General features: G+C 45.2%; 1 protein-coding gene across 3 annotated transcripts in view; it reads left to right on the top strand.

Moving 5' to 3' along the window:
- The first annotated feature begins 13,193 nt into the window (after positions 1–13,193).
- LOC311134372 (band 4.1-like protein 1) overlaps positions 13,194–23,876 on the top strand; it is a 108,583-nt gene continuing 97,900 nt past the window's right edge. For 2 of the 3 annotated variants that reach the window (XR_014613685.1, XM_084168028.1), the window contains exon 1: positions 13,233–13,309. The gene's annotated coding sequence lies outside the window, so the exon portion shown is untranslated. Of the gene's footprint in view, positions 13,310–23,876 lie in introns of all 3 variants that reach the window. The other variant, XM_084168029.1, reaches the window with a different exon arrangement.

Below are 23,876 nucleotides of genomic sequence, written 5' to 3' on the forward strand. Positions count from 1 at the left end.
ATGTCTGGAAGACATATCAGTGTGGATGACGGATCACCACCTCAAGCCGAACCTCGGCAAGACGGAGCTGCTCTTCCTCCCGGGGAAGGACTGCCCGTTCCATAATCTCGCCATCATGGTTGACAACTCCATTGTGTCCTCCTCCCAGAGTGCAAAGAGCCTTGGCGTGACCCTGGACAACACCCTGTCGTTCTCCGCTAACATCAAGGCGATGACCCGATCCTGTAGGTTCATGCTCTACAACATTCGGAGAGTACGACCCTGCCTTACACAGGAAGCGGCACAGGTCCTAATCCAGGCACTTGTCATCTCCCGTCTGGATTACTGCAACTCGCTGATGGCTGGGCTCCCTGCCTGTGCCATTAAACCCCTACAACTCATCCAGAATGCCACAGCCCGTCTGGTGTTCAACCTTCCCAAGTTCTCTCACGTCACCCCGCTCCTCTGCACACTCCACTGGCTTCCAGTTGAAGCTCGCATCTGCTACAAGACCATGGTGCTTGCCTACGGAGCTGTGAGGGGAACGGCACCTCCGTACCTTCAGGCTCTGATCAGAACTTCAAAGCGAAGAAATCAAGGGATAAAAAGTATTGATAAAAAGTATTGATAGATGTGAATCTTTTACACTTTCTGAATGGCTTTTCAGTTTTGAAGTGCTCTGCAGCATCCAGGGAGTACAAGAGGGGACTGAGCACGCAAAACTGAGGGGCCCCCGTGTTGAGGGTCAGAGTGGTGGATGTGTTGTTTCCTACCCCAATACCTGGAGGCGGTCCGTCAGGACGTCCAGGATCCATTTGCAGAGGGAGGTGTTCAGTCCCAGGATCCTTATCTTAGTGATGAGCTTGGAGGGCCCTATGTTTTTTTATTTTTTTTACATTTATTTTTATTTCACCTTTATTTAACCAGGTAAGCCAGTTGAGAACAAGTTCTCATTTACAACTGCGACCTGGCCAAGATAAAGCAAACAGTGCGATAAAAACAACAACACAGTTACATATGGGATAAACAAAACATAAAGTCAAAAATACAACAGAAAATATATATATACAGTGTGTGCGAATGTAGTAAATTATGGAGGTAAGGCAATTAATAGGCCATAGTGCAAAATAGTTACAATTTCGTATTAACACTGGAATGATAGATGTGCAAAAGATGATGTGCAAATAGAGATACTGGGGTGCAAATGAGCAAAATAAATAACAATATGGGGATGAGGTAGTTCAATGGGCTAATTACAGATGGGCTGTGTACAGGTGCAGTGATCGGTAAGCTGCTCTGACAACTGACGCCTAAAGTTTGTGAGGGAGATAAGAGTCTCCAGCTTCAGAGATTTTTGCAGTTCGTTCCAGTCATTGGCAGCAGAGAACTGGAAGGAATGGCGGCCAAAGGAGGTGTTGGCTTTGGGGATGACCAGTGAGATATACCTGCTGGAGCGCAGACTACGGGTGGGTGTTGCTATGGTGACCAGTGAGCTAAGATAAGACGGGGATTTGCCTAGCAGTGATTTATAGATGACCTGGAGCCAGTGGGTTTGGCGACGAATATGTATTGAGGGCCAGCCAACAAGAGCGTACAGGTCACAATGGTGGGTAGTATATGGGGCTTTGGTGACAAAACGGATGGCACTGTGATAGACTACATCCAATTTACTGAGTAGAGTGTTGGAGGCTATTTTGTAAATGACATCGCCGAAGTCAAGGATCGGTAGGATAGTCCGTTTTACGAGGGCATGTTTGGCAGCATGAGTGAAGGAGGCTTTGTTGCGAAATAGGAAGCCGATTCTAGATCTAACTTTTGATTGGAGATGCTTAATGTGAGTCTGGAAGGAGAGTTTACAGTCTAACCAGACACCTAGGTATTTGTAGTTGTCCACATACTCTAGGTCAGACCCGCCGAGAGTAGTGATTCTAGTCGGGTGGGTGGGTGCAAGCAGCGTTCGGTTGAAGAGCATGCATTTAGTTTTACTAGTGTTTAAGAGCAGTTGGAGGCTACGGAAGGAGTGTTGTATGGCGTTGAAGCTCATTTGGAGGTTTGTTAACACAGTGTCCAATGAAGGGCCAGATGTATACAAAATGGTGTCGTCCGCATAGAGGTGGATCTGAGCGTCACCAGCAGCAAGAGTGACATCATTGATATACACAGAGAATAGAGTCGGCCCGAGATTTGAACCCTGTGGCACCCCCATAGAGACTGCCAGAGGTCCAGACAACAGGCCCTCCGATTTGACATGGGCAAGTTGCAGCGGAGGGTGCAGAGCTGGTGGCCGGGGTAGGGGTAGCCAGGTGGAAAGCATGGCCAGCTGTTGCAAAATGCTTGTTGAAATTCTCGATTACTGTAGATTTATCGGTGGTGACAGTGTTTCCAAGCCTCAGTGCAGTGGGCAGTTGGGAGGAGGTGCTCTTATTCTCCATGGACTTTACAGTGTCCCAAAACTTTTTGGAGGTAGTGCTACAGGATGCAAATTTCTGTTTGAAAAAGCTAGCCTTTGCTTTCCTAACTGATTGTGTATATTGGTTCCTGACTTCCCTGAAAAGTTGCATATCGCGGGGTCTGTTCGATGCTAATGCAGTACGCCACAGGATGTTTTTGTGCTGGTCAAGGGCAGTCAAGTCTGAGGAGAACCAGGGACTATATCTGTTCTTAGTTCTGATTTTTTTGAATGGGGCATGCTTATTTAAGATTGAGAGGAAAGCACTTTTAAAGAACAACCAGGCATCCTCTACTGACGTAATGAGTTCAATATCCATCCAGGATACCCGGGCCAGGTCAATTAGAAAGACCTGCTTGCTAAAGTGTTTTAGGGAGCGTTTGACAGTGATGAGGGGTGGTCGTTTGACCGCGACCCATTACGGACGCAGGCAATAAGGCAGTGATCGCTGAGATCCTTGTTGAAGACAGCGGAGGTGTATTTAGAGAGTACATTTGTCAGGATGATATCTATGAGGGTGCCCATGTTTACAGATTTTGGGTTGTACCTGGTAGGTTCGTTGATAATTTGTGTGAGATTGAGGGCATCTAGTTTAGATTGTAGGTTGGCCGGGGTGTTAAGCATATCCCAGTTTAGGTCACCAAGCAGTACAAACTCTGAGGATATCTATCTCTACAGTAGATTGCAACCCCACCCCCTTTGGCAGTTCTATCGAGATGGAAAATGTTGTAGTTGGGGATGGACATTTCTGAATTTTTGGTGGCCTTCCTAAGCCAGGATTCAGGCACTGCTAGAACATCAGGGTTGGCGGAGTTTGCTAAAGGCAGTGAATAACTCAAACTTAGGGAGGAGGCTTCAGATGTTAACATGCAAAAAAACAAGGCTTTTACGGTTACAGAAGTCAACAAATGATAACGCCTGGGGAGTAGGAGTGATACAGGGGGCTACAGGGCCTGAGTTAACCTCTACATCACCAGAGGAACAGAGGAGGAGTAGAATAAGGATACGGCTAAAGGCTTTAAGAACTGGTCTTCTAGTGCGTTTGGTACAGAGAAAAAAAGGGGCAGATTTCCGGGCGTTGTAGAAAAGATTCAGGGCATTATGTACAGACAAGGATATGGAAGGATATGAGTACAGTGGAGGTAAACCTAAGCATTGGGTAACGATGAAAGAGATAGCATCACTGGAGGCACCGATTGAGTCAGTCTCCGCGTGTATGGCGGGTGGGACAAAGGAGCTGTCTAAGGCAGGTTGAGCTGGGCTGGGGGCTCTACAGTGAAATAGTACAATAAGAAATAACCAAAACAGCAATAAGCAAGGCATATTGACATGGGAGAGAGCCATAAAGCAATCACAGTTGTTATTCGAGAGAGCTAAGACAACAGCTGGTAATGGCAACAATGTTTGGGCTGAGGCTAAACATAAACAGGATGCGGTACCATGTAAAGGAACAGTCCAGCAGGCATCAGCTGTGTAGCTGAGTTATCATAAGGTCCGGTGAACAGCAATAGGAGAGTTCGGAAGTAGTTCGGGGGCTGCTACAGCACTGGCGAGCAAGAGGCCCAGCTTCGTGGTCGACGTCGTAACGGGAAGCCTGTTGAAACCACATCAGACGATTTCGTCGGCAAACCAGTCGTGTTGGATCGGCGGGGCTCCGTGTCAACACTAGGAGGTCCCGTCCGGTTGACAGAGAGGTAGATAGCCGGGAGATGGGCCTGGCTCGAGGCTAGCTCAAGGCTAACTGGTGCTTGCTAAGGGGCAATGATAATTAGCCAACGACAACAGCCATTTGGTTGCAGATAGCTGGTTGCGATGATCCGGCGCTAGGGTCCAGTGATTCCTGCAGACTGGCCGACAAACTTTCCAGGCTAGAGCTAGAGCTGGCTGGTGGGTAGTGCAGGCCACTGACAATGGTGAAGACGCTAACGGTGGCTAATAGCAAGTAGCCATTTGGTTGCAGCTAGACTAGTTTCAGCTGAAGGTTCTTGATAAAAGTTATAAAGAAATAATATAATCCTTTCCACGTTGTGTGAGGCGGGTTGCAGGAAAGTATATTTAGTTAAAGAATGAAAAGTGATTTTGAGAAATATACACAAAATAGACAAAAAACTAAAAAACGGGCTATTTACACAGGGACACAGAAAAAAACACAACCCCACTGCACCGCCATCTTAAAAAAAAGGGCAGTGTAGGAAGTGTGGGAAGGGCAGTGTGGAATGCAATAGAAATTGCGTCATCTGTGGATCTGTTGGGGCGGTATGCGAATTGGAGTGGGTCCAGGGTTTCTGGGATGATGGTGTTGATGTGAGCCATGACCAGCCATTCAAAGCATTTCATGGATAAAGATGTGAGTGCTATGGGGCAGTAGTCATTTAGACAGGTTACCTTGGCGTTCTTGGGCACAGGGACTATGGTGGTTGGCTTGAAACATGTACGTATTACAGACTGGGTCAAGGAGAGGTTGAAAATGTCAGTGAAGACACTTGCCAGCTGGTCAGCGCATGCTCTGAGTATGCGTCCTGGTAATTTGTCTGGCCCTGCGGCCTTGTGAATATTAAGCTGTTTAAAGGTCTTACTCACGCATGGTTCAGTGTTGCTTGCCTCGAAGTGAGCATAGAAGGCATTTAGCTATCTGGTAGGCTTGCATCTCTGGGCAGCTCTCAGCTGGGTTTCCCTTTGTAATCTGTGATAGCCCTGCCACATCCAATGAGCGTGAGAGCCGGTGTAGTAGGATTCGATCATAGTCCTGTATTGACACTTTGTCTGAGGGCACAGCGGGATTTCTTATAAGCGGCAGCTCTAGCCTTTAGCTCAGTGCGGATGTTGCCTTTAATCCATGGCTTTTGGTTGGGATATGTACATACGGTCACTATGGGAATGACGTTGTCGATGCACTTATTAATGGCGCCGGTGACTAATGTGGTAAACTCCTCAGTGCCATCGAATGAATCCCGGAACATATTCCAGTTTGTGCTAGCGAAACAGTCCTTTAGCTTAGCATCCGCTTCATCTGACCATTTCTGTATTGAGCGCGTCCATGGTACTTCCTGTTTGAGTTTTTGCTTGTAAGCAGGAATCAGGAGGATAGAGTTATGGTCATATTTTCCAAACGAAGGGCGAGGGAGAGCTTTGTATGCGTCTCTTTGTGTGGGGTAAAGGTGATCTAGAGTTGTTTTCCCTCTAGTTGCAGAGGTGACATGCTGGCATTGGTGGAAATAGTACCCAATTGTCATACTTGAGTAAAAGTAAAGATACCTTAATAGAAAATGACTCAATTAAAAGGGAAAGTCACCCAGTAATATACTACTTGAGTAAAAGTCTAAAAGTATTTGGTTTGAAATATAGTTTAGTATCAAAAGTAAATGTAATTGCAAAAATATACTTATATTGCTTATATTAAGCATACAAGAAGGAACATTTTTATACATTTTTTATTTGTTATTTATGGATAGCCAGGGGCACACTCCATCACTCAGACATCATTTACAAACAAAGCATTTATGTTTAGTGAGTCCGCCAGATCAGAAGCTGTAGGGATGACCCGGGATGTTCTCTTGACAAGTGCGTGAATTGGACCATTTTCCTGTCTTGCTAAGCATTCAAAATGTAACGAGTACTTTTGGGTGTCAGGGAAAATGTATGGAGTAAAAAGTACATTATGTTCTTTAGGAATGTAGTGCAGTAGCCTCCCGAGTGGCACAGCAGTCTAAGGCACTGCATCACAGTGCTTGAGGTGTCACTACAGACCCGTGTTCAATCCCAGGCTGTGTCGCAGCTGGCAATGAGGCGGCACACAATTGGCCCAGTGTCGTCCAGGTTAAGGGAGGGTTTTGCCTGCCGGGATGTCCTTGTCCCATCGCGCTCTTGCGACTCCTTGTGGCGGGCCGGGCACATGCATGCTGACTTCGGTTGCCAGTTGTACAGTGTTCCTCTGACATATTAGTGCGGCTAACTTCCGGGTTAAGCAAGCAGTGTGCAGCTTGGCGGGGTTGTGTTTTGGAAGGACACATGGCTCTTGACCTTCGCCTCTCTCTCATACGGGAGTTGCAGCGATGGATATCATGAAAAGTTTTTTATTTTTAAGGAGTGAAGTAAAAGTTGCAAAAAATATAAATAATGAAGTACAGATACCCCCCAAAAAACTACTTAAGTAGTACTTTAAATGATTTTACACCACTGCATGCTGGTAGAAATGAGGTAAAACTGATTTTAGTTTTCCTGCATTAAAATCACATTTTTTCTCAAGTGCTGGGTGTTTGAACATTTTATTGTTGTAACAATTAATTTCTCAAAATCACCAAACCTTCAAGAAAAATCTAATGAATATCAATATTCAGGTGGTTTATGCCTACTAGTTGAAGTTCCTTGCCATCATCTTACTCTACATAGAGAAAATATGATGTCTTTATGAGTTGCCTAGCATGTGCACAATGCTAAAATGTCAAATTATATTTGATTCCTGGAGCATTTAATATCCAATGCTTATTTGTATGACTTATTCAAAACTGTCCATGAATAGCTGCAAAAATACATAGCCTCATGTAATTCATTTTCAAAGACACAAGTAGGCATATTAGATTTCAAATATGTGATTACACTGGCAAAATTGGGAAGAAGTGGAATAATAAAATAAGTGTGGGGAATAACAGTAGTGTTCTTGCTGACAAGCACAAGAATTACCTTATATTTTAGCCCATTGTTAAGAATGAGAATTATCCAATGATCAGACTAAATCAAGTAAATAGATAATAAAATCTCCTGAAAACAAGATTACATAAATCTAATCCAACACCCTAACCAAATTATTGTTATATTTATTGTCCCCCCTCTAGAATCAAATTGACACTTTTGGGTTCACATAATCTGTTTGACAAAATTATTGTCATAGTTACAAATCAGGTTACCCTACCAAACCCTGCTAAAACATATTGTAGGTCTGTCTGCTGCCTTTTTGTTGTCACAGCCTAAATGCCAATCACCAAATGAGGGGACTAATGCAAGTGTGGATTACATCGATTTTAGTACATGCTGTCAAAAGGCTGCATTCTGCAATATATTTATGGACGGGAGTAACAGCAACCTAATTTTGCTGACAATTGTACAGAAAACAGCGCTACCATGCTACTCTATTTACAGTTTTATAAACTCAGCAGAGAATGTTCTCTCTCTCCATTCAACTCCACTTTAATCTTGAGGGGCGTTTCTTTAAATCCTGCATCCAATTCCCTCGATCCCTTACATAACTAGTCTAGACCAAACATATACTCAATGTGTCACTGTTCACAGTGCAGCGGCAAGACAGGACAATAAGTTCTGCTCGTGATGTTAAATTGCAGGCGCAGATGCTCCGATTTCAAAAAGTTTTGGAGCACAGTTGAAAAGTTAACGCGCTGTAATTTCCAATGCGTGATGTATAAATGCGTGTGTGATATATAAATGCGTGTGTCTCACGGCCAATACGTGAGAGTTGGCAGCTCTGGATGAGAAGATTTCAAAGGTTTTGAAGAGCACTCTAAAAACACTCCACTAAGGCTAGCAGCAGCAGAGGGGCTGCATCTACATTTCTGATACTACATCATTTTACCAAAGAATTCTGATACAGAGTACCAAACCCTAGCCTTAACCTAACCCGGATGACGTGCTTCATAGCAGGCTGATTGGGACTTGCCATGTTGAAAAATGTCAACGTAAATCTCTGAGTCAAAACCGAATTCCTTCAACTGAGGGAGGTCTGATGTGTCCTTGAACATGTCTTTGTTTTAGAATTTTAGAACCTGGTGATTTATGTGGTAGCCAGCCACCACTCATTCCCAAACGCCTTCACAAGAGGCAGGGTCACATTACTGCCCCCTATAGAGGTTACCCTTACAAAAAAAGATTGCAGTTTTGAAACTGTAGTAAAAGTGCAGTAACTGCAGTCGACTGTGGTATTTTGGATGCAGCAATTGCAGAATAACGGTAGTGTACTGCAGTTGAACTGCGGTTACACTGCAAAATTACAGCACTAAAAAAAAACGGTGTTATTTTGGACGCAGTATTTGCTGCATACTGCAGTTATACTGCAGTGTACTTCAGTTAAACACGCGCTCTGACTGCAATCTGCTTTCGTAAGGGTAGGCAGGGGGGATGGGAGTTGTGTGCTGACTTTATACTCCTGTATAGTCCAACAGAAACAGTGCTAATCTGAAACATGGATGGTCTAAATCACAGATTGAGAGTGACAGGCCTCTCACTGACTGCATGCTTAACATATTGATACATATTGATGTGCAGTGGTATACAGCTAGTGATTTCATCATCCTGCTGGCTGCTGACTGCAAGTGTGTCCTTACTCCCTCGCAGCTACACTGAGTGGACAGACGCTGTACTTTTCCACAGTGGTACTGGTCTGTTTGAAGGTAAACACACTCAGTGACGCATGCTTATTAATGTTTGTAGGGCAAGGGGAGTTCTAAGCATAGATCAGTGCTTCTAAGAAGGCAGTAAATCATTATTTACATTATCTACAGCCCAGAGAAAGAGGGGAAAGTAGGAAATGATCTAAACCAGTGAGTAGGCTATGACAGGCCTACTGTAAGTGTCTGCTCTGTTTTCATCATTACTGCTACGCTACATGAGAACATCCTGCATGGCATGAAATAGTTTATTTTCCTAAAATACACTGGATTTGATAGGCCTAACAATAGACTAGCCTGGTCTTATAGACTAGACGTAACATAGTAAATATAAATCCGGCAGACTGAAATTAATATGATATGTTACGTTTGGTATGGTTACATAAGACAGAAGGTTACTTAAGTCAAAAACAAAGCAGGGTGGTTGGGTCGGCATATAACGCAAACGTCTAATAACCCAAAGGTTGCATGTTTGAATCTCATCAGACAACTTAAGCATTTTAGCTGATTAGCAACTTTGCAACTACTTACTACTTTTTAGCTACAATGCAACTACTTAGCATGTTAGCTAATCCTTCCCCTTCCCCTAACCCTAACCTCAACCCTTTAACCTAACCTTAACCCTAACCCCTAGCCTAGCTAACGTTAGCCACCTAGCTAATGTTAACGTTAGCCACCTAGCACCCTAGCTAGTGTTAGCCACAACAAATTGGAATTCGAACATATCATACAAAATAGATGATGGACATCCAGAAATTAATACATACCATATGAAACATAACATATCATACTAAATTGAGGGAGACAGATTTACATTTACTATGTTACGTCTACTAGTGATGCATGGGTCAACTCATAACCCACATCCCTGTGGAAATAGGGGTGGACAGGTTTAGGGTCATTCAATATTGTGTGGATGAAGGGCGGGTGGGTGGCTGGAGAGTTAAATAAAGAGAAAATAATAGCCTACCTTAAAAAATCCATAAATGTATAATTCTTGTGCAATTTATATCTATAGGCTACATTGAAGTTTTTCTTTCATTATTTTAAGCTATCTGGCATTAGTGCATAAGCCTACATTTTAGGGCCTAGCTGTACGCGTGTCAAATAGCCTACACGCTAATTGACAAATGCTTTTGGGAACAGGCAGAAAATGTTAACCTCAATTCACAGAGGCATAAAGGACAATGCCAGAGTTTAATTCAATAAGAGAAAAGCTGTGAAATGGAGAGATGAAAATAAAGAGAAGGGAGGGCCAGAAAAGTTTGGTGAAGTGGTAAAAGAGGATGATAGCAGTGCATTTGGAAAGTATTCAGACCCCTTGACTTTTTCCACATTTTGTTACGCCTTATTCTAAAATGGATTAAATAAATGTTTTTCCTCATCAACAAGCTCATCAATCTACACACAATACCCCATAATGACAAAGTGAAAACAGGTTTTTACAAATGTTTGCAAATGTATAAAAAAATAATCGTACGGAAATACCTTAAGTATTCAGACCCTTTGCAATGAGACTCAAAATTGCGCTCAGGTGCATCCTGTTTCCATGAATCATCCTTGAGATGTTTCTACAACTTGATTGGAGTCCACCTGTGGTAAATTCAATTGATTGGACATGATTTGGAAAGGCACACACCTATCTATATAAGGTCCCGCAGTTGACAGTGCATGTCAGAGCAAAATCCAAGCCATGAGATCGAAGGAATTGTCTGTACAGCTCCGAGACATGATTGTGTCGAGGCACAGATCTGGGGAAGGGTACCAAAATATTTCTGCAGCATTGAAGGTCCCCTCCATCATTCTTAAATGGAAGAAGTTTGGAACCACCAAGACTCTTCCTAGAGCTGGCCGCCCGGCCAAATTTAGCAATCGGGGGAGAAGGGCCTTGGTCAGGGAGGTGACCAAGAACCCGATGGCCACTTTGACAGAGCTCCAGAGTTTCTCTGTGGAGCTGGGAGAACCTTCCAAAAGGACAACCATCTCTGCAGCACTCCACCAATCAGGCCTTTATGGTAGAGTGGCCAGACGGAAGCCACTCCTCAGTAAAAGGCACATGACAGCCCGCTTGGAGTTTGCCAAAAGGCACCTAAAGGACTCTCAGACCATGAGAAACAAGATTCTCTGGTTTGATGAAACCAAGATTGAACTCTTTGGCCTGAATGCCAAGCGTCACGTCTGGAGAAAACCTGGCACCATCCCTATGGTGAAGCATGGTGGTGGCAGCATCATAATGTGGGGATGTTTTTCAGCGGCAGGGATTGGGAGACTAGTCAGGATCGAGGGAAAGATTAACAGAGCAAAGTACAGAGAGATTATTGATGAAAACGTGCTCCAGAGCGCTCAGGACCTCAGACTGGGGCGAAGGTTCACCTTCAAACAGGACAACAACCCTAATCACACAGCCAAGACAACACAGGAGTGGCTTCGAACAAGTCTCTGAATGTCCTTGAGTGGCCCAGCCAGAGCCTGGACTTAAACCCGATCGAACATCTCTGGAGAGACCTGAAAATAGCTGTGCAGTGACGCTCCCCATCCAACCTGATAGAGCTTGAGAGGATCTGCAGAGAAGAATGGGAGAAACTCCCCAAATACAGGCGTGCCAAGCTTGTAGCGTCATACACAAGAAGACTCAAGGCTGTAATCGCTGCCAAAGGTGCTTCAACAAAGTACTGAGTAAAGGGTCTGAATACTTATGTAAATGTAATATTTCCGTTTAATATTTTTTATACATTTGCTAAAATGTCTACAAACCTGTTTTTGCTTTGTCATTATGGGGTATTGTGTGTAGATTGATGAGGGAATAAATAAATAAATCCATTTTAGAATAAGGCTGTAACATAACAAAATGTGGAACAAGTCAAGGGGTCTGAATACTTACCGAATGCACTGTATGTGTGATGATTATGAGGCTTTATACAAATTTGACAGTTACAAGAGGGGGACTTTAAATAGGCCTATGGCACATCAAGGGAACTGTAGCTTACTGTTCAGATGGGTTAAAATGGAAACTGAAATTTAGACACTGACTGTAGGTCTATAACCTCTCACATAGCCTTAATATTAACTCCTGCATAATTAATCATTTCTTGCAGTAAAATGATACACCAAATGTAGGCAACATTTTCACTGGGGAACAGGAGTGGAGAAATATTATTTATTTATTTCAGCATGTTGAGATAATGCGAATGCTCAGTTAGATACCTTCTGTTGGTGTGCTATTTTTGTCAGCCTCATAAAAGCTGATAGTAGCCTATTTCAACCACATAAAATGATTCCAAGCCAAACTGAAATCTTATCAGAAACCTGTTTTGTCATTTTCACAGCTTTCTATTTTTTTATTTTTTTATTTATTTTATTTTTACATCCTGTCAAACTGATGTCATCTGGAAATTTTGGACAGAACATCTTTCCCGTTTTTTCTTTGCTATTGCATTTTCTCCCCGGTCCCTAAACGTCATCGCTCCGCGAAAGAAGATGACAGAGAAAACGTTACAGATGTCAACTAGATTGAAGCATTCATTCTATCGATTTAGGACATTATTCTGGTTTATTTTGTCTTGTAGGGCAACATATAATGACAGAAGAGAAGCTGCATGTAATTAATTATAGACAAGTTGAATAACAAACAGCCTACCAAAAGGTCGGAAATTATAAGCAGAAAAATATCTAAATCAGGCAAAATAAATAATAAAGCACCCTCTGTCAGAAAATCGTTCTGCCGTCTTGGACTGTAGCCTACAGCGCATTTTCTATTTTAGCGGGTTAGTGTTGGGTGCATACTTCTGATTTTCACTTTATCACATAGTCAGGTGGATACGGATGGGTTATTATCAATTGCGGACGGATGCGGCTGAACAAACACCACTAAGGTCTACCCATGAGTCCAGGTTGAATAGATTGACATACTTTCAACCAATAGGCCTACAGAACAAAACCATTTATTTTACCTTTTTAATCAATTGGAACAAGATAGGGTTCTTGTTTAACCAAGAAGGAAAACTACAAATGTCATAGTTTACACATAAGTTGTAATTTATGTCGCATTTATAAGCCATTCATAAAGAAAAGGCCCTGACTTGATGGACCAATTTCACTAAGCCTATTATCGTCTTCTATATGCAAAATGAGACTGTTTCATCGCATATTCTAGCCTAACTCAATAGGGGTTTGTTTTATGCCAATGATGAAATAAATCAAAGCCATTGCAGTGCCAAAGAAGTGAAAGCCGTTCTCTGCCTGGGGGAAAAGCAGGCTCGCGCTGGTTACTGGGGTCCGGATACTTGCGCGTCTTCCTCTACCTCCTCTGTCCCTCCCTCTTTCACTTTCCTTCTCTTCTTTATACGCACTCGAAGCTCGTTCACTCCCTCATACTGCTGTTCCCTTTAAAGCAGGGAATAACGACGGGGCGAAAGCAGTATTGGATTGATTTGACCGCGGTGTGCAACGGCAATGGTCCACACCTGGATGTGAGTTTGACGAAAAGGTAGGTAGCAACATTTTGCATTGTATTATTTACATTTCAAAGCCTACATGCGGTACTTCCATCTCATCATAGGGAATAGTTTATTACGCTACAATCTCTCCTTACCTCTAAATTAATTGTTGCACATGCATGCAAAAAAAGGAATAATCCACTATTGTTGCTCACGCTAATGTTGCTCACAACACACACGTCCAAAAATTGACGTATGCCTCATTTTAAAAATGTAAAATGTTGGTAGGTTATGCTGCATTCCATTACTTTATGATTTTTTCCTCTTGATGTAGGCCTACCGCACAATTTAGTGGATTGGCTACAATAATTTGGTACAATGGTATTTCATGTGAAAGACACGATGGAGCGAAATGTCTTTCACTATTTTATATTTTGCAAGGGAGACCATGTCAATGCTTGGTTATTCTGCAATAATTCCATTCCATACGATTGCCTTTACGCTCCTCGAGGATAAAGCGAATATGATTCGGAATATGTTTGGTGGAACATGCCCATAGCCTCATCATCATAATATCCCATATGCGTATGCGCACAGTTGTCAGGAAATTGTGTGAAGGCGATGTGTGGCATGGGGTGATAGGAAATAAATGTTCATTTCCATGGTGCGTCCTAGGGCTCCAGAGGCACAACTTGTAGCGTCAACGACGCGGCTATTCGTCTGACAGCCTCCGCCTAGCTGACAGAATTAATAACAAACCTAGCCTACTCTCCATGATAGTCATCTAGCCATGATGTCATAAAGAGCCAGTATGCCTACACAAATAATGAAGAATTAGATGTAATTTATATTAAAGGGAGAAAACTGTTTTAAGAAATAGGAGTTCCCAGTAATGAGAATAAAAAGTTGTAATCATACACATCCATATATGTTATCGATTTGTTCGATTTGTTTTCGTCCAGGGCTTTATTTTGTCTCAGTCCTGTTGTCAATGCAAATTGGATCTTCTATCCCAACTCCAAGTTAGCACAATCCACTTGCCTGGTTTTCCCCAGACACGCCCATCTCACACAGTGCACACACACTCAGCCTGACTGATGCTTATGCACACACACACACCGCTCATGCACACGAACATACACACACACACACACACACACACACACACACACACACACACACACACACACACACACACATACCCGCGCGGGCACGCACACACACACACACACACATACACACACATACATACACACACACGCGCGCGCGCGTATGCATAACATGCTGAGACACTGATCCAAACAGCAAACATAGTCCCATGTCACACCCTCTCTGAAACATATTCAGTCAGGCATTTCAAAAATAACTCTGTGTTTGACGTTTTTGAAAGGCATTTGTATGAACTGTGGACAGAATAGTGACTGACAGCCCATCACCAATACCTAATCACTGATTGTTGTGGCCTTTATTCAGATAATCACACCAAAGAAGGTATTCCTACAGATACCTCACTGTGAGGGAATACAATGGAAGCATCTGGCAGAAGTTAAATTAAATAAACATTCAGAAGACTAGAACAGGCTCTGCTTTATGCTGCATGCTCAGACAGGTCCATGTATGGAGGTAGTCTCACCTCTGACCATCATGCTTCTGAGACCTTTCTGGTTTCTTTGACAGCAAATACATAAGATCTGGACAGGGTTTCCCAAAAGCATTGTAGCACTAAGATCATCTTTCGTCCATTTAGTTTCAGTGGAATTGTGATGATCTTAGTGCTACAATGCTTTTGGGAATCCCAGCCCTGTTTCAGATCAGATGCTTCAATAACAATGTAACAATTTAGGTTCTCATAAAAGGCAAACATCTCAGTGTATTTAACCAACACAAACTACACTGAGTGTACAAAACATTAAGAACACATGCTCTTTCCATGACATAGACTAACCAGGTAAATCCAGGTGAAAGCTGGATGTCACTTGTTAAATTCACTTCAATCAGTGTAGATGAAGGGTAGGAGACAGGTTAAAGAATTATTTTTTAAGCCTTGAGACAATTGAGACATGGATTGTGTAAGTGTGCCATTCAGAGGGTGAATGGGCAAGACAAAATATTTAGTGCCCTTTGAACAGGGTATGGTAGTAGGTGCCAGGTGCACTGGTTTGTGTCAAGAACTGCAACACTGCTGGGTTTTTCATGCTCACAGTTTCCTCTGTGTATCAAGAATGGTCCACCACCCAAAGGACATGTAGCCAACTTGACACAACCGTGGGAAGCATTGGAGTCAACATAGGCCAGCATCCCTGTGAAACGATTTCGACACCTTGTAGAGTCCATGCCCTGATGAATTTAGGCTGTTCTGAAGGCAAAAAGGGGGGTGCAACTCAATATTAGGAAGGTGTACATTCAGTGTATGGTATGTGTGTCACACTGATACAATGTACATTGTCATTGGTGAGGCTTAGTGTTTTTCTTTTTTTGTGGTTTTTGTCTTCAGTGGACAATTGACCTCTTCATGGAGTTCCACGGTACTCTTCATACGGCTGTATTCTCTATTACTGTTGTTAACATTTGTCATGCATCCTACAGTATCTGACTGTGGCAATAACATTAAGGTGAATAGCTTGCTACTGGAATTCTTATTTTTATGGAGGCATTCACTTTGGACAGCTTTCAAGTTGTGTTTAATTTTAGACTGAATGGAATGTTGATATTTGGATAGCTGTTGTCTACTCTTCTCTTGAATTTAAACTTGGCCCAGGATGGGTATTTTTTGTTGTTATTAGATTGGATTAATGATGCTGCAACATTTACAACAAAGTAGCCATTTAATTCACAGATTAAGCCAATTATATAATGAAATAACTTTTGTGTCAATTGCCTTCCTGTGATCTAGCTATGTGATGAATGCTTACCAAAAGCCTTATCAAGTGACCATCTTCCTTGCGTAAAACGAATACATGTAGTACATATTTGTCTCTTGATTCAATCAGTTATCCAGCATGTGTTGGTGAAGTCACTGATGTTTTGACACAGGACATAATCCTCTTTTTGTTTGGGTCTGAAAACTGGAACTAGGCTATGATAGAAATGCTCTATTAGGTCCTATTCCACTACGAGAGATGAAGGAGAGTCTGAGGAGCGGAGTGGCGGAAGAGATTTCTACTTTTTATTTCACATTACATCCTTACCTTACCTTTCATTGTGGCTGGCAACATGTCATTCTTGGTCAGCAGGTCAAATTGACTGTCACGAATGCTGATGTGGATGCGGTGGTGGAGTCAAACGCAGGACACAGAGGAATAAGTCAAAACGACTTTACTATAACCTCGAAAGGTACACACAAAATAAACAGCCTCAAAAATACACTAGAGGCGAAACAAATACGCAAGTGCGTAAAACCAACACGAAGTGCCAAGGTACCGAACCTATACATCCATGACAAGCGGACAATAACACACAAAATACAAACATAACATAGGGGAACTTATAGGTGACATAATCAATACAGAATACGAAACAGGTGCACTAACTAGACATGACAAAACAAACATCGAAAACATCAAACGGTAGTAGCTAGTACTCCGGGGACGACGAACGTCGAATCCTGTCCGAGCAAGGACGAGGAGCAGCCTCGGCGGCATCCATGACAGTACCCCCCCCTTGACGCGCGGCTCCAGCCGTGCGCCGACCCCGGCCTCGGGGACGGCCAGGAGGACGCGGAGCAGGGCGCGTGGGATGACTCCGGTGGAACTCCGTCAGGAGGGAGGGATCTAAAATGTCCCTCCTAGGCACCCAGCACCGTTCCTCCGGACCGTACCCCTCCCACTCCACGAGATACTGCAGACCCCCCATCCGATGTCTCGAATCCACAATGGACCGGACTGAGTACGCCGGAGCCCCCTCGATGTCCAGTGGGGGCGGAGGAGTCTCCCATATCTCATTGTCCTGGAGTGGACCAGCTACCACCGGCCTGAGGAGAGACACATGGAACGAGGGGTGAATGTGATAATCATTATGCAGTTGTAACCTGTAACATACCTCGTTCAATCTCCTCAGGACTTTAAATGGCCCCACAAACCGCCGACCCAGCTTCCGGCAGGGCAGGCGAAGGGGCAGGTTTCGAGTCGAGAGCCAGACTCGATCTCCAGGTGCGTACACTGGACCCTCACTGTGGTGGAGATCGGCGCTCGCCCTCTGCCTACGGATAGCCCGCTGCAGATGTACATGCGCAGCGTTCCATGTCTCCTCCGAGCGCCGAAACCACTCATCCACCGCAGGAGCCTCGATCTGGCTCTGATGCCATGGTGCCAAAACCGGCTGATACCCCAACACACACTGGAAAGGGGTCAGATTAGTAGAGGAATGGCGAAGAGAATTCTGGGCAATCTCCGCCCAGGGGATATACCCCGACCACTCCTCCTGCCGGTCCTGGCAATATGATCTCAGAAACCTACCCACATCCTGGTTCACTCTCTCCACCTGGCCATTACTCTCAGGGTGGAAACCCAAGGTAAGGCTAACCGAGACCCCCAAGCGTTCCATGAACGCCCTCCAGACTCTAGAGGTGAATTGGGGACCCCGATCAGACACTATATCCTCGGGTACCCCGTAGTGCCGGAAGACGTGGGTAAACAAAGCCTCAGCAGTCTGTAGGGCAGTAGGGAGACCCGGCATTGGGATGAGACGACAGGCTTTAGAGAACCGATCCACAACGACCAGAATGGTGGTATTCCCCTGGGAGGGGGGAAGGTCCGTGACAAAGTCTACCGAAAGGTGAGACCACGGCCGTTGTGGAACGGGAAGGGGTTGTAACTTCCCCCTGGGCAGGTGTCTAGGCGCCTTACACTGAGCGCACACCGAGCAGGAGGAGACATAAACCCTCACGTCCTTAGCCAATGTTGGCCACCAGTACTTTTCGCTAAGACATTGCACTGTCCGGCCAATACCAGGATGTCCAGAGGAGAGTGACGTATGAGCCCAATATATGAGACGATCCCGAATCTCGAGCGGAACGTACGTCCGCCCCACTGGACACTCTGGAGGAGTAGGGTCGGTGCGTAACGCCCGCTCGATTTCCGTATCGACCTCCCACACCATCGGCGCCACCAGACAAGACTCCGGCAGTATGGGAGTGGGCTCAATGGACCTCTCCTCTGTGTCATATCGCCGGGACAGGGCGTCTGCCTTACCGTTCTGGGACCCTGGGATGTAAGTGAGCTTAAACACAAACCGGGCCAGAAACATGGTCCACCTAGCCTGACGAGGGTTCAGTCTCCTAGCTGCCGGATGTACTCCAGGTTACGATGGTCAGTCAGAATGAGAAAAGGGTGTTGAGCCCCCTCAAGCCAATGCCTCCACACCTTTAGGGCTTGAACCACGGCTAGCAGCTCCCTGTCCCCCACGTCATAATTACGCTCCGCCGGGCTGAGCTTCTTAGAGTAAAAAGCGCAGGGCCGGAGTTTAGGGGGCGTGCCTGAGCGTTGAGACAGTACAGCCCCAATACCGGCCTCTGACGCGTCCACCTCCACCTGGAACGCTAAAGTGGGATCCGGATGCGCCAGCACCGGAGCAGAGGTGAACAGGTCCTTCAGTTTATCAAACGCCCTGTCCGCCTCAGCTGACCAAACGCACCGGGCCCCCCTTCAGCAGGGAGGTGATGGGAGCTGCTACCTGTCCAAAACCCCGGATAAACCTCCGGTAGTAATTGGCAAAACCCCAAAACCGCTGCACTTCCTTAACCGTGGTTGGAGTCTGCCAATTACGCACGGCTGAAACGCGGTCAATCTCCATCTCCACCCCTGACGCGGACAATCGATGGCCCAGGAAGGAGATGGACTCCTGGAAAAACAGACATTTCTCTGCCTTGACATACAAGTCATGCTCCAACAGCCTACCCAACACTCGACGCACCAGGGCTACATGCTCGGCTCGTGTAGAAGAGTAAACTAGTATGTCGTCAATATACACTACTACACCCTGCCCATGCAAATCCCGGAAGATCTCGTCCACAAAGGATTGGAAGACTGAAGGAGCATTCATTAACCCGTATGGCATGACGAGATACTCATAGTGACCCGAGGTGGTACTAAATGCTGTCTTCCATTCATCTCCCTCCCTAATGCGCACCAAGTTGTAGGCGCTCCTGAGATCCAGTTTTGTGAAGAAACGCGCTCTGTGTAATGATTCCGTCATACTCGCAATCAGAGGGAGTGGATAACTGTATTTCACAGTGATCTGATTGAGACTACGGTAATCAATACACGGGCGCAACCCTCCATCCTTCTTCTTCACAAAAATGAAACTCGAGGATGCAGGGGAAGTGGAGGGCCGTGTGTATCCCTGTCTCAGAGACTCGGCTAAGTACGTCTCCATAGCCACCTTCTCCTCTTGAGACAGAGGATACACATGACTACGTGGAAGCGCAGCGCCTGCCTGGAGGTCTATCGCACAATCCCCCTGTCTATGAGGTGGCAATCGCGTCGCCCTAGTCTTGCTGAACACGAGTGCCAAATCCTCATACTCAGTAGGAATGTGCAATGCGGGCAATTGGTTCGGACTTTCCACCGTGGTCGCCCCTACGGAAACACCTAGACATCGCCCAACACACTGGTCAGACCACTCCTTGAGAGCCCTCTGTTGCCACGAAATGGTGGGGTCATGTGTGATTAACCAAGAAAGCCCCAACACCACGGGATACGCAGGAGAGTCGATCAGATATAACTGAATGATCTCTTCATGACCCCCCTGCGCCTTCATCTTTAGTGGTGCTGTGACCTCCCTAATCAAACCAGATCCCAACGGACGGCTATCTAGGGCATGAATAGGGAAAGGCACATCTACGGGTAGGAGGGGAATCCCTAACTTAACACAAAAATTACGATCAATAAAATTCCCAACTGCGCCTGAATCGACTAGCGCCTTATGCTGGGAATGAGATGCAACCTGGGGGAATACTACAGGTATACACAGATGAACAACAGAGAGCTCTGGGTGAGTTGGGCGCCTACTCACCTGGAATGACTCCCCAGTGCGTGCCCTGTTGCCTCGATCCCCTGGAGGCCCTCCCCAGTACCGAACCGCAGTGTGTCCTCTACGGCCACAGTTGGTGCAGGGGACGACCTCCCTCCGGGTCTCTCTCCTCTTCTCTCTAGCGCCAGCACCCCCGAGCTCCGTAGGGCTCGGCTCGGAGGTGCTGGGGGATGGAATGGACGGCCCCAACTCCGGACGTCCGCGGGTAGCCAGCAGGGTATCCAGACGGATTGACATGTCCACCAACTGGTCGAAGGTTAGATTGGTGTCCCTGCAGGCCAACTCTCGTCTAACGTCCTCTCGCAGGCTGCACCAATAGTGGTCGATGAGGGCCCTCTCATTCCACCCCGCATCCGCCGCTAGAGTCCGGAAGTCCAGGGCGAACTCCTGTGTGCTCCTCTTCCCCTGTCGGAGGTGGAACAGACGCTCCCCGCCGCTTTACCCTCTGAGGGGTGATCGAACACAGCCCTGAAGCAGCCGGAGAACTCTGCGTAGCTGATGGTGGCGGCGTCTATTCCCCTCCATTCGGCATTGGCCCACTCCAAGGCCTTGCCGGAGAGACAGGAGATGAGAGCGGAAACGCTCTCGTATCCCGAGGGCGCCGGGTGTATGGTTGCCAGGTAGAGTTCCACCTGAAGGAGGAACCCCTGACACCCGGCTGCGGTGCCATCATATGCCCTCGGGAGCGAGAGCCGAATCCCACTGGACTCCGGAGCTGGTATGATGGGGCTGACCGGTGGTGGTGGTAAGGTAGGAGGAGGTGTGGGCAGGCCTTCTCTTTCCCATCGGCGCAGAGTGTCCATGACGCCTTGCATGGCGGAGCCGAGTCGCTGGATCATGGCGTCCTGGCTGCTGACCCGATCCTCCAGTGACTCGGTCACCGCCGCTGCTCCTGCTGACTCCATAGTAGGTGTGTTATTCTGTCACGAATGCTGATGTGGATGCGGTGGTGGAGTCAAACGCAGGACACAGAGGAATAAGTCAAAACGACTTTACTATAACCTCGAAAGGTACACACAAAATAAACGGCCTCAAAAATACACTAGAGGCGAAACAAATACGCAAGTGCGTAAAACCAACACGAAGTGCCAAGGTACCGAACCTATACATCCATGACAAGCGGACAATAACACACAAAATACAAACATAACATAGGGGAACTTATAGGTGACATAATCAATACAGAATACGAAACAGGTGCACTAACTAGACATGACAAAACAAACATCGAAAACATCAAACGGTAGTAGCTAGTACTCCGGGGACGACGAACGCCGAAGTCTGCCCGAGCAAGGAGGAGGAGCAGCCTCGGCGGCATCCGTGACATTGACTGTAAATATCACAGTCGCCACTAACCAGTAAGCACAAACTATTTAACAATTCGAGCAACTTTTCTTCTAAAACAGATTACAATATTGAATAATGCAACCAAACCATATTACACTCTTGAATAATGCAACAATCCACAAGCATGTGCAGACATTTAAATTGTTTATTTCCTCGTCCGTACACATTCAATTACCTGACAATACACAGCTAACGCCTCAAAAGTCTAAAAAATAAGGAAAATGTCTGTACATTTAATCTGTTTCAAAAACATTGCTATGCTATTACAATTTGTACTGTAATAGTGTTGGCTCAACAAGACAATTGTGTTTACACTGCCCTGCTGCTTAGAGGGGGGCAACTGTCGGCAGTATATGTGTAGCTGCTTAAATCCTCTTCCGCCAATCAGCACTAAGTAGACCTCTATTTCCCCATCCGTATCATCTTCTTCCTTCAGCAGTTTCTTCCATCCAAGCTTATTTTATAGTTTGTTTGTGTTAGTTAAATCCCTCATTTAGCCAGCAATGTCTTTGTTCCAGCCTACACAGTCCGAGTCAGCAGCCTTACTGGGTAGAGCTGTCAGACACTAGCTTTGTTAACATTAGGCCTGGAACACTCCTGTGCCAGTTTAGATTTCCACCGCCCAGAGCACCACTTGATGCCTGCCGACACTCTTAAAAATAAAAGTGCAAGTTGGAACCAAATAAGCTTATTGAGAGCGAAGACATAGCGGAACCATTTTAGGGTTTCTGAAAAACTATAAATGGGATGAGTCTTTGAAGAACCATACAAAAATCCCAAACCAGAAATGTTTCGGCCCGCCAGGACCGGAATTGAATAGCCCTGCTGTAGAGTTTTAAGCCTTGTTTGCATATTTTCCAGGGTGCCTTTTGAGTGAATTTTAGACTTACCAGTACCACCCATGACTGTGTTTGCTAGTGACAGAGACATGGTTGTTGCATTCATTCATTTTCAGTCCTGTGGCCTTCACCAAGTGAGATTCTAAGTCAATATGTTGTCATTAAAATTACATTATTTAAGACAATACAATACATATTTCATAAGGCCTATTTCTTAAAACAGGCCTAGTTTTATCCTAATACTGTTGCCTGAAACTCATATTTTACAGCCTGCTAGTCATATTATGCTGGCTTGCAAAGTAGTGTATTCCTTTTGGAATCCAGCCAGAGTGAGGATATCCAACTTTTCAAAATGTAATTCACCTGCAACCTGCATTCAGAATGACTGCTAGGGTTGGGAAGACTAATATATGAGACTGTCTTAAACATCTAAATTGGAACAACCATTTCATTAACAGGTGCAGTAAGTCCAAGTAACAGATTGCATTAGTTTAGAAACATTTGTTATTTATATTTGAGTAGCATAAGATTAATTAATCAATCAATCAATGTACATGCAAAAACATAGATATTGAAACAAACAATTCTAAAAATCAACCTGCAATAGAGCATGCTGGGAAATATGATATTGGTGGGCGTGGTTTTGGTTCAACTCTGGTTATTAACACCAACACTGGAGTTCGTACACACCACTGAGTGTTCATTGAACTATTTATAATGTCAATTGAACTCTTAAATCAACACTAGAAATGTTGAAAAATCAACTCTAGTTAACACTGGCCGATTTGCTGTGTGCTATGAAAGGGACTCATCTGCAGGCTTCCATAAATTTCAAAAACCTTTTAGAATTCTGATGAACCGTAGATGCCACGTCAAGAACCCCATACTTAACTAAAGGCAAGAGTACTCCAAGGAACTTTAAGAGCTGTCTCTCTGTCTGTCTTTCTGTCTGTTGCTATGCTGCTGTCTGGCTTTCTGCCTGTCTCTCGGTCTGTCTCTAAGCTGCTGTATGTCTGTCTGGTAAATGTGTGGCACATCTGTATCTATCTCACTCTGGGGTCATGTAGATACATGAGTTGGTCATAGTGTGTGTGTGTGTGTTAGTTGTGTGTGTGTGTGTGTTTGTTAGATGCTTGAGGCTGCTGGAATTTCAGAGCACAGCATGCTGACTTCAGCCACCCGAGCCATTGTTTGGAGTAAGGGGGGGGGGGGGGGGTAGAAGGATTACTTTATCCTATCCCAGGTATTCCTTAAAGAGGTGGGGTTTCATATGTCTCCGGAAGGTGGTGAGTGACTCCGCTGTCCTGGCGTCGTGAGGGAGCTTGTTCCACCATTGGGGTGCCAGAGCAGCGAACAGTTTTGACTGGGCTGAGTGGGAACTATGCTTCCGCAGAGGTAGGGG

The sequence above is a fragment of the Coregonus lavaretus genome, assembly GCF_964263955.1.
Source record: "Coregonus lavaretus genome assembly, chromosome: 8".
NCBI classification, from domain to species: domain Eukaryota; kingdom Metazoa; phylum Chordata; class Actinopteri; order Salmoniformes; family Salmonidae; genus Coregonus; species Coregonus lavaretus.